This window comes from Rhipicephalus microplus, chromosome 6, assembly GCF_043290135.1.
Source record: "Rhipicephalus microplus isolate Deutch F79 chromosome 6, USDA_Rmic, whole genome shotgun sequence".
Taxonomy (NCBI): Eukaryota; Metazoa; Arthropoda; class Arachnida; order Ixodida; family Ixodidae; genus Rhipicephalus; species Rhipicephalus microplus.
Window position 1 is genome coordinate 5,980,928 of NC_134705.1, and position 15,132 is coordinate 5,996,059.

The following is a 15,132-nucleotide window of genomic DNA, read 5'->3' on the forward strand; positions in this document are numbered from 1 at the left end:
GCGTTTGTCGATGATATTGAGTAGTTGAGAGTTAAGCATAGGCTGAGCGAATCAAAAACAAATGTTAATTGTGCACCGACAAAAACACATTCAAGCAAATAGTAACTATACTGCAACACATTTGAAAAGTAAATATTGCCACCAGGTCATGAACTGTCCTTTCGTCCATAGTTGTGCATATTTTAACTTGGCAGTTTTTTCGAGTACGTGGGTGACATTTCTTATTATGAACAAAAATATTACAACAAAAACCTCGAGATGTCATTTTCATCATTTCAGCTTCCTGTGTTGTCTGCAATCATCTACCGATATTACTCATGTTGTGTTTAACAATGTTTTCACACATGTTATTTCTAACCAGTTTAATGATATTATGTAAACCCACCCCTTTCTTAATGCCCCTGTTGGGCTTCTAGAAAATGAAATGAAATAATAAAAAAGAACAAAAATATTTAATATTTCTTGCAGTGCATTTTTTTACTAGTTATCCTTCATTTTTTTGCCCATGTCTTATTTCGCGGCATGACAGTTGTCATGCAAAATTCGATCGCGTCTGGTTGGTGGCTTTTGTGCATGCTTATGTAATTCACTTTCTTTTCTATTTAACTTTTTGTCTCTTTGTGTAAAAGTGAAGCCTTGCTTTTTATTCATAGTGTCTTTAAACTGTACGAAATTGCGTTTGCCTTCAATTATGTGTTAGAGCTTTCAAATACCCTTCCAAAAGTGCTAAGTACTTGCAAGACATTTGAGCTTCGTCTTCAAGAGGAAAACGCTATAGCATAATCGGGCCCGCACTCGCATTGCCTTCGATCATGCAGCAAGGAGAAGAATGTTTGTGTGTGTAATGTTGCCGGTTTAAACTATCCTAGAATGTATACGTGATGTAAAGTTCTTTGCCAATTCACGAGGTACACACGACTCATCTATAAAGTGCCGTGTGTACTTGTGTAGCTGCACATTTGTAATGAATGGACAGCTTTTATTTGTAGCACAATTTTCAGGTTTTGGCACCTGGTGTGATTATACAATCCTTCCACATATTATTACATGCTCAGGAGACTCTTTGCACTACAAGATATTCGTATTGTCTTTTTCCCAATCAGTTTAAAACAATAACATCCTAGTAGAACTGAAAGGCAGGCAAGTTGTAATTTATCTATAATTGGGCAGCACACAAAAGGAAACACACAATATAAGAAACAGGACAAGCACTAGTCTAACAACTGAAAATTTATTTGAAAGAAAGCACATATATATATATATATATACATACATATATATTTATTATATTTATATACATACATACATATACAGAAAATTATGTGCCATGCAAGATTACATCCGATCGATGAAACAAATTTCTTGCTCTTATAAAGCAGCAGATGGCTGGCTAACGCGATTGCCAACACATTTCGTCGTGTGGTAAGCCTCCGCAATCTCAGGTGTTCGTTGATTATGATGGCGATCTATAATTGACGTCTGCTCAAAGGGAGTGCAACCGCACTCACGGCAGTGACTGGCGAGGGGAGACATTACCCCACCTTTTAAAGAATCGTGATGCTCCCGCAGCCCAATATTCAGGCGTCTGTCTGCACGTGCAAAGAATTTTATAAACTCACTGATCGAACACGCAGTGTCTTTCTTAACATGCTTGATTGAGCAAGCGTTATCAACCGCCCTTTTACTTCCTTCTACGCATCTTTGAATCGCTCTGTGGTAGAACACCTAGCTAGCTGCTTGCCACATAGACGGCCTGGGTTCAATTCTCACATCGAGTTTACTTACATTTAATGTGAACGAAGTGAAGTTGACTCACTCACTATGAACAAGAAATGTTTCTTACTTATTTTATTTGCATTTTTCACAAGTTTTTGATCACGGACATGTTTGTTGTTTTCCCCTCACAACCAACAATGATGACATCGAAATTTCGGTGCACTAAGCTCTTTCATGCTATCGCATTAGCGCATTTGTTCCCAGGCCACAGGCTGTAGCTTGAAGAAAAGAAGCATAAATTGAAGGATATACTATTGTCTTTCTTAGATACATTAATGGGAACTAGCAGACATTCATGCCAAGGAAACAGGGGACATTGCTACAAGTAATTGTAATGTAAATATGTAGAAAGAGAAGTGCACAAAAAGATAACTTGCCACAGGCTGAGACCAAACCTGCGATCTTCAAATAACGCGTCCGATGCTCTGCGGTGGCGGTCATCGCCCTATGTACTTTATTGGGTATAAGTCGAGCTCTCTTATAACGAACCTGATCGTGACACAGCATTCGTTCGCTGTATCCCGAAGTTTGCGGTAAATGAAACACAGCTTTAAAAAAGTTGCAAGTGAGGACAAAAAGTCTGTGATGCACGTGTTTCGAATAGCAGAAGTGATAAGGATGGTCTCGAGTTTATTTAAAGCGACAGCGTTCTCTTTGCCCACTACATTTACAAGCGACCTGATACTATTAATGTGGCCGGTTGCTACAAGCACGCTTGTGGAAGGGGCTCCTAAGGTTCGTCATGCTCGTCATACAATTCCTCCAAATCGATCTTGTGGTGCACTTCATTCACAATGCCCTCCCCTCATCTGTGCACGGCTCCGTATCGTCGGCCTCAATATGGGCCATAATGAAATCATCGCAACAGATGTCCCGCACACCTTCCAATTTTGAAGTCGACGACGCACTGTCAGAAATCGCGGCTGGAGGGGTCCTGTTCGGAAGCTCCAGGCTTGGCATTGGGTCCAACATCGACGAAGTTGGCCTTGCAAAAGCAGTTTCGTACACATGTAGCTGTCACTGCTGCCCACGAAGGCTTAGCCATCTCTGCAGCTGCATACTGGGACACTCTGAGAGCTGCTGGGCGATCAACAGATATAAGCAAGGGCTCTACAACGCGGAACGTAGAATAAGTCATAAATGCGCGAACTATGCCCAAGCCAAGCGGTCACAGTTGACGATTTGTTGAGCAGTGGAGAAAAGCACGGAAGGCCTCCCGTTCGACAATCCTTACCACTAACGCACACTAACAGCAAGCAAGACGCGCATGCATCATGCAGACGCCAGCACGCATGGAACTGCTTTGGGCTCGTTTCTAGTCAGAAACCAAAACTTCCAAGTTCGAGCCAGTGTGAGTGGCGGCTAGCGTCACAGAAAGGTGGAGACAGACGAAGTTGCAATAAAGAGAGGATAGCAGACTTGCGAGAGACATTCGGAGGTGGTGGTAGTAAGAAGATGAAAAAGATGGCTAATTTCTGCAGCCCAGAAGGGAGCATGGCGCAGCCCCTGTATCATATGCTCAGTTTGGTGATGGCACTCACTCCTCCGCGCAAGGGGAGGGCGCGGGCAGATTGTGTTCATTGATGACATTGAGCTGCAAGTACTGGCCATCGTGCGAGTTGATGCTCTCTACTGTATGGGGCGCCAGGTATTCGCACAGTGCTCATTCTGAAATTTGCGCACGAAACAATGTATTTCTGAAAGCTTTGTGTGCATGGGATTTGGTGGTTTATAATTGCGTTGCCCCCCTGTGCCTATGAATCCTGCCAGTGCATTTGTTCAGCTGATTCGCACTTTGTGATTCAGTGCATGTATACCTTGAAGCCGCATATGATTCGAGTACACGTCAGCGGCCTTGTCGCTGGCTACGCCTCGAAATGGGCAAGGGGTGTTTCGTCCCGAATTTCAAGTCGGGGTGTCAGATTTGTACGAAGCGTGCATTGCTTTTCAATGCTCCACGTGAACCGGAGCGCTTAAATAAGTGGCGACGAGTGATTCTCAAAGTTGATGGAGCCTTGCAGCCTACTGACCATACGTGCGCAAAGCATTTCCAGGTAGAAGCGATGATCTCTGCCACATATCATGCAGAATAGAAACGAAACGTCCTGTTGCATGCACCAAAAAAATCTATGCTCACTTCATATGCTAACTAAGCCTGCCATTTTACCAGGATGTCCAAAATACCTGACCATGCAGCTAAAAACCAGGAAAGCTCTGAAATAACAGCTGGCTTTAACTGTCGACATCTCGAATATGACAGAGACCAAAAGGTTCAACTGCATCTGAAGTGCCTGACATGATCGCTGAAAGAACGCCAAGTTTATTGCGCGTAGAGACGGTTTTTTCATAGCATGGTGGTGATGAATCAGCAGGTAGCGGTTTCACATCGTCAGCGATGGGCCTCGTCCATGTAAGAGGAGGATGCTTCTCAACAAGACACTGATATTTTGGGCCTCTGCGCTACAAACTCAGTTGTTCATCACGCCAGAGAAGTAATTCTTTGTTTTAAATTGAAAGCCACATTTTTGAGCTGCCTCATTTGTGCCTATCTGGACCAAGAAAAACAAATGTAGGTTAACCAGTGCACAGAAATCATTGTACAGAGGAGTCCACTGTTAAAGGAAACACCAGAGCGCGTGTCATCTGCTTGGCGCCACTGCTGGCCGACAGCGGAAACTTGTTTCGCGCAAGAGCAGTGAGCGCAGTGGGCGGCACTCGTTTGTCGTTTGCTACAGTTGCGGCCATGCTTCAGCTCGTCGTGAAGCGCTGCCTTGGTCGCGGAATCTTTAGTTGTTTTCCTTCGAGCTAGAATGAAAATGTCTGTAAGGATCTATATTCAGATAGCTATCCCCTGGCCCATCAGCCGTCTTTCGTTCTCCGTCGGATTGCCGTCTTGCGTTCTCCTTCTCGTTAGATAAGGAATTGCCTGCTTTGAAAAAGCTGTTTGTTGGCGCCAGTCAAAGGCGCTTGTAAACTTTTTGTTCAGCTTACGCACTGCCGCAGACCAAATCTGCATTAGTGGACGGTAAATATGCGCTCCACAAGGATGATTGATTAATAGTATGCGTGGTTTATCATCCCAAAACCACCTTATGATTACGAAAGACGTCGTAGTAGAGGGTTCCGGCAATTTCAACCGCCTGTAGTTCTTTAATGTGCACCCAAATGTGAACACATGAGCTTACAGCATTTTGGCCTCCATCGGAAATGCAGCTGCTGCGTCCGTGATTCGATCCCGTGACCTACGGGTAATCAGTCAAGTACATTCGCCTCTAGAATACCATGGCGGGGCCTTGCTCCACACACACACACACAAAATACTCTTCATAAAGCTATGCTAAAAAAAAGACGACTGTAAAAAGGTGATGCTTTTTTAACGACCAAAAATATCAGTAAGGTAGTATGTTAGATAATATAATTTCTTTGCACCTTTCCCACAGCTTTCTATTTGAGCTCACCATGCAGCCTGCGAACAAATTTTAAAGTGCAATGCCTGACTGCGACGAGCTGAAGCGAGTGGCGCCGAGCAGACGACACTTGTTCCGGTGTTCTCTTAAAAAGTGGACCCCTCTGTACATGCTATTTAATAATGCAGCTGTCATGATTATAATTAGTTTGGCAAGCCAGATTTTCTCATTATTTTTAGATGTCTCTAGCACTTCGTCACCGTCTTGGAACATTGCAGGCGCACTTAAGACCATGGTGCTTACGACACAGCACCGTTTAATTATTAAAGTGAAAGCCTTAGATATCCTTAGATGCCTCATCAAAGGTGGATATGACTGTTGGCGTGCCACATCGATGGCATAAGCGTCAAGCCTCACAAAATGTATTGCTTTAGGTAGTGGACTCCCTTCCGCTGTCTCATAAGCACTTCATGATGCTGAAGTCGGCGCGGCGGAATAAAATGGCACAAAATATGGCTGATGACACTAGCCCTTCGGTCCGGACAATGGTGTGGTACGGGTTAAGCCAGGGCTGACTTTTTGGACCCAGTGTAGTTTTACCATCATACCATGCTGCTTACACTGCCAGGAGCCAACTCTGCATGACGCTAATAGCAATATTGCCAAGGGTAGCTTGTCGATTTAGGTTCTTAATAAAATGCGTGTAAGTTTTATGATACATTAGTTGAAAGTTTTCTGGCGATGTCTTTCGTTAATTTTGCCAAGCAACCAAAATGCAACACCGATATTCACGAACAAACGCATGCACGTAGACTATCGCCTCCCTAATAGCTAGCGACCCTTTGCCCTCAGGCTGCTATCAAACACTTCAAATTTTTCCTCACGGACAACGGTGCTTTTTTGTTCTGAACTAAAGATGCTGACTCTGCGGACAGCAGAACTTTTAACGAAATTAGCTCTTTAGGGCTGTCCCGTCAATATGCAACAGCTCTCCATGCCAAGGTTTGCTTTGTCGAATCATTTATATCGCAAAAACACTGTTAGCAAATAAACTGCATATAAAATTGGGAAATCAATTTCGTTACAACTGAGTCACATTGTATTAGTTTATTGACATCCATGTACATGAGTATATCGAGCGTAACTAAAGAACAAGCGAGAAGGCTCTGCTGGGATTACATTCTCCATGCGGATTGGACTCGCTCCTCAGTGATTGCCTTGACCTACCCTACGCGAGCGTCATCCTGGGCTGTTTCCATTTGATGCGACATCAAACGGAAGCAGCCCAGGCGGTGAACACAATCTGGGCGCGGTGCCGGGCGCAGTGTCGTCACCTAACTTATTCTTACACCGTGATAGTATGCGAAAGAGTTATGATACAGAGAGGAGAGCCACGACCTCTGGATAAAAGAGCGCACGGTAAGGCCTGCCGCGTGGAGCGACTTTCTATGGGAGAGCGTGTGTCAGTCATAGGGTCAGTTGCGGCCGCTGCAGCGCGATGGGGTGGGGGCAAGAGAGACGAGGAAACAAGTGGTGGCGGCTCCCTCGGGGCAGCAGCCGCAGCAAATCAACTGGTAGTTGTCACAACAGTGACCCACTCAGTTGTTGTAATCAGAGTTTTTTAATCTCATTTTTCGCAGCGATGACATATCGCATATTTAGTAGACTGCGAGGGGCTATCCAGTTAAAAAGCCAACTGATTTCGCCTGTGCGTGCCGAGCACCTGAAGTTTTTTTTTTTTTTTTTTTTTTCGGAGCCAGCTTCTTGCTTTGAGTCTGAAAGAAAAACCACAATGCGTGCAGCTGAATCATATGGCACTGAATGCGAGACAAATTCGTTGTTCTGCTTATGAATATGTCTTAAACTTACATCTTTTGTTTTTTGTGGCGTTTATTCAGCACTTTCGCGTTTTCTCAGCCGGAATGCTTGACAATTTTTAGGACACTTAACAATAGACGTTAATAAATTTTGTATGCTGAAAGTGTATCAAAGAAACGTCGGGGTTTGTGAAATAATTCATAAACCTGACGAAAACTGGTCCACCAGTCGAAACCGTTCGAAATAAAACTAAGACAACTGCTAAGTTATGTCTTGTCTCTTCCTGTGCGTGTGTGTGTCCGTGCATGTGTGTGTGTGTGTGTACGCGCACACAGGGCTGGGTCAAGTGACAACCATGTTTTTATTACGTTTACACATCGCAAAACCACGGCTGCTATAGGGCAGTCAAGTGCACTGGACCTGCCTACGTTTGAGCGAGCACAGGTGCGAATTTGTCGACGATACAAAGTAAAACAAACAAACAGTACTGAATGAAGAAACCACATGACGGAGACTGCTAGAAGACAAGCACGTTTGAGTGCTATCGGGATTCGCCAGTGCCCGTGGAGAGGCTAACATGTAAAGACCGAACGGATGGTTTCATTCTCGATAGACACAGAAGCCAAAACTTGGGCGCACAAGCTGAAGCAATCATCAAGTTGTTTTATTATGCAGAGGTGTAAAGAAGTAAACAAAACACAAAAATGCCTCGGTCAGCCCTAAATTGAGAATAAATAAAATATTTTCGCGCATCGTGTTCCGGTTATGTATTCACTGTTTTATTAGCTGCATTATCATAAGAACTTTGGGAGCAAAAGAGACGAAAACATTCAAAAGCGCAGGAATGCAAGCAGTTATGTTTGCGTTTTGCAGCCTTTTGTCGCTGTTTTCGTCTAGCAGTTTTCATATTATTCACTTCATAACTGCTCGCTCAATTGCCAACATTGAAGTTACAGTCACTGAAATTTCAAAGAGCCTCGAGTCCACTGCTATAAAATTGCACACATGCTAAGTATATTTCGTGGCTGTTGCACCTGATACTGTGTTGTATGAATACTATAGACGTGTTTGGAGGAAGTAAAAAGTTTATCTTATTTTGTGTTTAAGGAGCAGTGGCAACAGCAATTGCTGAGGTTACTGATTCTAAATGAAATTATTAAATAAGGAACGTTTTCTGACACGACATACAGTTGCTATAATCAATTAAGATGCATTGGAAAGGTGTAGCTCTTCCAAATCTGCCAGTTGTGATCTTATAGGATCCGAGTAAAATGGGCTCACAATTCTTATTTCCGCGAAAACTGATCGGTGTGCAAGGTTCCATCTCGAGTAAGGCAGTAGCGAAAATTAGCAAGGGCTGCAGGTATCTAAAAGCAAGGTCTGTAATTACCTGGTGGGCACACTCCAGATGGATATGGATATTAAAAGATTTCACGGGTGACACAAAGATGCACGCGCTCAATCGGAACTACTTCAAGCGCGCCGCGCATGCGATTGAATGGACGTTTGCGAAAACAGCCCCCCCCCCCCCCCCCTTGGTGGCGCCGCAGCAGCGGTTCGGGAACTAGACCTGTCACGCCGGTTTTGAAGTACGTGGCGGGCCGTACCTGTGCGCTGTTTCATCCAGCGCCGTGGGAGAGTGAAGCATACGGCCGCAAAGCGACCTTGAAAACCGAAACATGCGGGAATAAGACTGGTTGAGCACCTTGCTTACAGGGTCCATGAAACCAGCAACTTGCTAATCGCATTGTGGCGCCGCTGGACTTCCACGGCCCCACCGATTTCAATAATACATGATCCGTTCTGTGGAAAAGCAGTTTCTAATTGTGAAGAATTTCTCAGCGAATTTTAGAGACTTCAGCCGTATCTATATATCTGTCTATCTAGCCGCCTACGACTTTTAGCTCTCCTGGCCATTTCGATAATGATATCTTTACCAAAATTAGTATTACATAACATGACTGTATGACGAGCATAGGGGACAAGTCATAACATGAAAATAATGGCATGTATGTCATAAATGTCATGACTTACATTTTATGGCCTTTCTGCTCTTGCGGTGGTTTCGTTCATATGATATATTGCAAAACTGTTGTGGTATAAGATGACTGCATGGCGACAGACCCTAGCGTAGAAATCATGACTTGTATGTAATGTAAGTGATGACTATACACCATGCTTATGGTGTGCTCGCAGTCATTTCTGTAGCTTCACACGTACCAAATTCGGTATTACGTGACGCGAACGGATGAAGGCAAATGACAGGTCCAAACATGATAATCGTAACATGCGTGTCATGTAAAACACGACTACATGCTACGTTCATAGTGCGCTTGTGGCCGCTTTGCTAGCTTCACATATACCAAATATTTTGTTACGTTATGTGAATGGACGACGAAGGTATGTGACTGGTGCAAACATGATAATCGTAACATGCATGTCATGTAAGAACATGACAACATACCACGCTCATGATGCGCCTGCAGTGGTTTCGCTAGCTTCATATATACCAGATTTGCTATTACGTGGCTTGAATGAACGACGAAAGTAAATGACACGTCCAAGCATGATAATCATAATATGCATATAATCTAAAATATGACTACATGCTACGCTCATAGTGCACTTGCGGTCGTTTTCTAGCTTCACATTTACCAAATTTGGTGTCACGGGACGACGAAGGCAAAGGACACGTCCAAACATAATAATCATGACATGCGTGTTATGTAAAACATGACTACATGCTACGCTCATAGCATGCTCGTGGTTGTGTCGCTAGATTCACATATACCAAATTTGGTATCACGTGACATGAATGGAAGATGAACAAAAATGCCAGGCGCCGACACGATTATTATGACATGGAAGTCTCGTACAGCATAGTGAACATCTGCCTCGTAACATTGTGCCGACTTTAAAGTGAAATATCAACTTTCTCATTCATGCTTCGCATATCAATAATTCCCACTGTATGTGGGATCTGCCAATTTTTTATACGCTTCCGAACGCATGCGGAGGCCATGTTGAGACGAGTGTGAAGTGACCGAGAACAGGTTTTCAGCACGGATATGAATCGCGAACTGTCAAAGTTGGTGGGGTAGCGCAAGCGCATCCACTGGAACGATACCGCACCAATCCTGACAAGACGGAGACTATCGGGTACAGTCAATGGCCGACAATGTTGGCAAACGGTCTGGTCACTCCAGGTCGGTGACTCTAATATAGTGTAACAAATCCAGCCATCAAAAACTGAGGGGAAGCTAGTTGGCGGATCGGTCTTCGAAACATCGATGGCAGTGTACAAACACGGGCCTCCTCTACGATGTAGGATGCTCAGAGTAGCAGGGAGACAAAGAATGAAGAGGTGCCTAACAAAAAGAAATAACAGTCGGGAGAGCGACAACTAGAAGGGTGCGGAGGCAGAGTGGGTGTTAAGAATCTATGGGGACCTCGCCAATGGCTTATCTGTGGTCTAAAGTGGTTTCCCGTGAAGGAGCGCCAACTCTGTTCACTGTAACCGATAAGTGATGCTCAGAGATGTTCGTTGTAAGTGCAATTTTGTGCCAATAAAATCGTTTTAGGTGGGGCTGTATATGTGGGCTCGGCTGTACATACACGGCCGCTCGATCTCCCTTTTGAGGGTGGCCTGCTGAATGCTCCTCTTTGGCTGTGAGAGCGCTAGTTCCTTTTAAGTCGCCGCATCGGCTATGGCGCTAGCTATCAGTGACGCAGGTGCTCTTCTCGTAAAGCTCCCTTCAGTCTGGTTGTTTCACTTATTTCTGATCAATGCTTTGTCATGATGAACAGGTTGCATCACTTTAGCTGGACCGGTGGCTGATGACTGAGTAACACATACTAGTGCAAGGAATGCGACCAACACAGGAAAGATGACGATGCCGGCGGCGGCGGTTAAAGCCCGTGTACTACGCGATGTCACTGCGTGTCACCAGGTGGCTGAAAATTTCTAAGCCTTCCACTTTGGCGTGGCTCATAATTGTATCATAGTTCTGGCACATAAAACATCTATTATTATTATTATTAACGATTTGTATCTATATTATTCATTTGAAGCAATTTAGACTTTTTACGAGCTAATTATCACCCAGCAAAAATCTAAATTTACCCCTGCATGCCAACGATAGCAGGCTACACATGTGGATTTCATTCGCAGTATAGATTTTGAGGTATTTTGGTGACATGGAGACACTGGCAAAAGAGTTGTTGGAGCAGGCTCTAAGATACTGTCTGTAGCAAAAAACTATATACATTTTTTTAAGGAGGGGGTAAATTACCAGAAGCGCCATTTTAGGCACTATTATGAAGGACACAGTCCTTCACAAAAATGAATGCTCAGTTTGTCGGCCATTCAAATTGACTGGTAACATATTGTAAATATTGTAAAAAAATGTTCAAAAAGCTCAGTTTTGGAGTTGTATGACAGTACTGTATAAACCGGAATATAGGTCGAGATATTTTCAATAAGACAACGAGCTTAAGTCGCCCCTCGTTTTATATAGCGGTGTCTAGCCGACAGTGCACCACTGTCTGGCAACATGTGGCTTGCATGTGCATGAGAAGCTGGACACGGCCATATTCACATTCAAATGCAATAGCAGGTTGTTTTTTTCTCTCTTGTCTGTTTTTTTTGTGTTCGTGATTTGCCTCCGATCTGTTCCAAGTTTTCGCTCCTCTTGACATTGTGTTTCATTTTTAGTGGTCTTTTTCCATTCACTGAATATGAGTAGTGGTACGAGGAGGCAGTACTCAGCTGCGTTTAAACTAGAGGTTGTTGTGTTCGCAGAAGCGGATGAGAATATGGCTGCTTAACGCCGCTTTGGTGTATCAGAAAAAAGCGTGTGCTATTGGAGTGGGCAGAAAGGGAAGCTGCAGATGTGCAATCTTCGTAAAATGTCATTCCGTGAGCGAAGTGGGGTTCATCCGCAGCTGGAGGATACGCTAGGGAACTTTGTGTGGGAAGTTCATGCGTGCTCGCTGCCAGCAACCGTGGATACCATTCGCAAGAAAGCTGTGGAACTCGCTCGAGAAGCTGGGCTCACAAGAGAAGAGTTTCGTGCACCAAACACTAGGGTGCGTGGATTCATGCGACGCAAAGGATTTTCTTTCCTGTGGCGCACATCTATCTGTCAGAAGTTTCCAGACGAGTTCAAGGACAAGCTTATAAACTTTCAGGGCTTCGTGAACCGGCTTAGGGAGCAGAACAACTACATGATGGAGTAAATTGGTAGATTGACAATGCCGATGAGACCCCCGTGTAATTCGACATGCCTTCATCAACCATGATCATGCTGCGTGACGCCAGGGATATGAAGCTGTTGTCCACTGGCAACAACAACTCGCGCTTCGTCACGCTGGCATGCTAGTTGATGGTAAAAAGCTTCCGCTCTTCATCATTTTCAAACGTAAGACAATGCGGAAAGAAGCGTTCCCGCCCGGTGTTGTCGTTGGCGTCAACAAAAAGGAAACATAGACGAAGCCATGATGCTCAAATGGATACGAGTAATCTGGAATCGTCAACCAGGTGCACTGCTGCGTCTTTGCAGCATGCTGGTGTTAGATGCGTTTTCTGGTCACTTAACCAACGCTGTGAGGCGCGCACTGGGCGATGATGGAAAAACAGACCTCGCCGTGATACCAGGTGGTATGACGTCCATCCTCCAACGAATCGACGTTGTGCTAGATAAGCCGATCAAGGACCGAGTGCCGCTGGAGTACCAAAAGTGGATGTTCGGGGACAACCCAAAGACACCGACGAGCCGCCTACAGAGGCCTCGGCTTGCGACTGTTTGTGGCTGAGTGCTTTCCACCTGGCGTTCCTTGCCAGATTTCATGGTGGAAAATGCTTTTAAGAAATGTTCGATCAGCTACTCACTGTAAAGAACGGAAGACAATGCACTGTGGGAGGCGGCCAGCGATAAACTCTCGTCTTCAGAAGACAGCGGTGCTTTGTCGGACGAATAGGAACAGTTGTGATGGTGGTTGAGGGGAACTCTGACGATCGGGGTGCGTGCGGTGTGCCCAATGTGCAAATAAATGTCGTTTGGCAATTTTGGGTTGTTTTCCTTTTTTTTCTTTTTCAGTAACTTGAACTTTGGGGTCGACCTATATTCCCACTCGACCTATAGTCCGGTTTATATGGTACTTTAAATTTGTGGTCATGACGAGAGGATTGATAATATGCTGGTTTTAAATCATCTGAAGGATTAACTCCTGTTTTCTTGTTATAGATTGAATAAAATATAGTTTCAGTCTTAAATCACACCTTCGGTCTTGGGAGGATTGCCAAGTAAGGTCTCTTTTAATACACCTGGAGCCTGCAGTTGGGTCATAATTACTCAGAACGAATCTTGCTGCGATCGACTGAACACGCTCCAGTGCATGAGTATGTACTTAGTGAAAGGGATTCCACACAGGACAACAATATTCCAATTTCGTCTAACGTAGGCATGGTATGCGGCTTGTTTAACCTCTTTGGTTACAAGTTTAAAATTTATTTGTTTTTTTAGTTTTTCTAAAGAAATGATTATGAAAGAAAGAAAAACCCTACGTTGCAACAGCTCATTGACAATATTGGGCGAACTTTCTCTAATTGATATTAACATACCTAGGTGCCTTTTACCAGTGCAGTGTGACTGTTTGTTTTCGGGTTCGGGCTGCCACTTGTAATGCATCAATTTCCAATCTTTTACACATTCACTGTGTTGGGTGCGAGGCCCACCACTGGAGGAGCCGGTGCTGCATTCATGGTGACGTGCAAGGTTAGATGACGTTATCTCGCCTGGCTCTGGCAAAGGAAAGTTGGTGGTTCGATGCATTGTTTTTAACTGCGATTTTACAGTGTTTCCACTTTTGAACAGTGTTGTTTTGCTCATACTTCATGTGTATGGACATCTATAGGCTACGCAATCCGGAAATTTGCAGCAAAGGTTATCCGTGGTGCACCACAGGGCACTACGTACGATGATACGTGATGCCACTGTCACCTCTTTTATTCTATATTGTGGTTGTTAATTCAAGCCCATGATGTTCAAATGAGCAATTACCGTGATTGTTCACATAAAATCCGAACGTTTGAGTGGTTACTGCATGGGAGCCTCATTCAAGGAAAAATGAATGTGCGAACAGTCCAATTATGTATATTTTAAAATACAACGTACCTGTGTACACATGGGGGAAATTGCCGTCATTACATTTAAGAATGTGTGCTGTCATTTGAATTGTCAGAGAGCCAAGATGAAGCCTGGAATTCTAGTTCTTTCTCTCAATTTTTGTTAATTTAACCCTATTCTGGTGTATTTCGTGGCCATTTGCTTTTGAGTGTTCCGCCAACGCGTTCGACAAAACTTTCTTTCTTATGTCATACATTTGCTGCTCCAGTCGTCTAAAGCTACCGTATTTACTCGATTCTACCGCGCCCTCGATTGTAACGCGCACCCGATTTCCACCGCGAAAAAAAAAAAAAAAACGTAAGACATCGATTGCAACGCGCACCCATTTTTTTTCGCTGGCCCGCACGATCACACCACTCGAAAAAACGATTCCTTTCGGGATTGTCTTCCATCTAAATATGAGGTACGGGCGAAGCTTGTGCCCATCTGACGTGTAACAGAGCATTGCCGTCACTGTAGTTTTACCGTGGACCGATGTCAGCACGCGAAATTGCTTCGCCCCCTTCTTCTCGACGGTTGTGGTGCCAGACATGTCGAAGTAAAGAGGCGCGTCTGATCGGCATTCCAGATTTGCCCAAGCAGGTAGCCGTTGTTGCGCCGCAAGTTTAGGACGAACCTTTGAAAACTGTAAAGCTTTTCATCGTACTTCTCCGCAAAAGTTTTCGCATATGCATGTTCCCCTTCGAAGGGAAGAGCCTTTCCTCTTCATATAGTTAATTAGCCAGCACCTGCTCGCTTTAAACTGGCTCCGCATTACACTTTTTTCTAAGACTAATTGCATAGCCCGCACTTGGAGCAGTTCTGTCGTCACGGGCCGCTGTGCCGCTCGCTCCTCAAGCACATACTCGCGGAGCAGCTCTTTAATTTGCGGAAACCGACCCTGCTGTGGTTCACTGAAGCCTTTGCGTGAAGCTTTGCTGTCGACAATCTTCTGCTTTTGTTTC

General features: G+C 44.4%; 1 protein-coding gene across 13 annotated transcripts in view; it reads left to right on the top strand.

Moving 5' to 3' along the window:
- LOC119167762 (glutaminyl-peptide cyclotransferase) overlaps positions 1 to 15,132 on the top strand; it is an 823,023-nt gene that overhangs the window by 415,598 nt on the left and 392,293 nt on the right. The gene's annotated exons all lie outside the window — the stretch shown is intronic.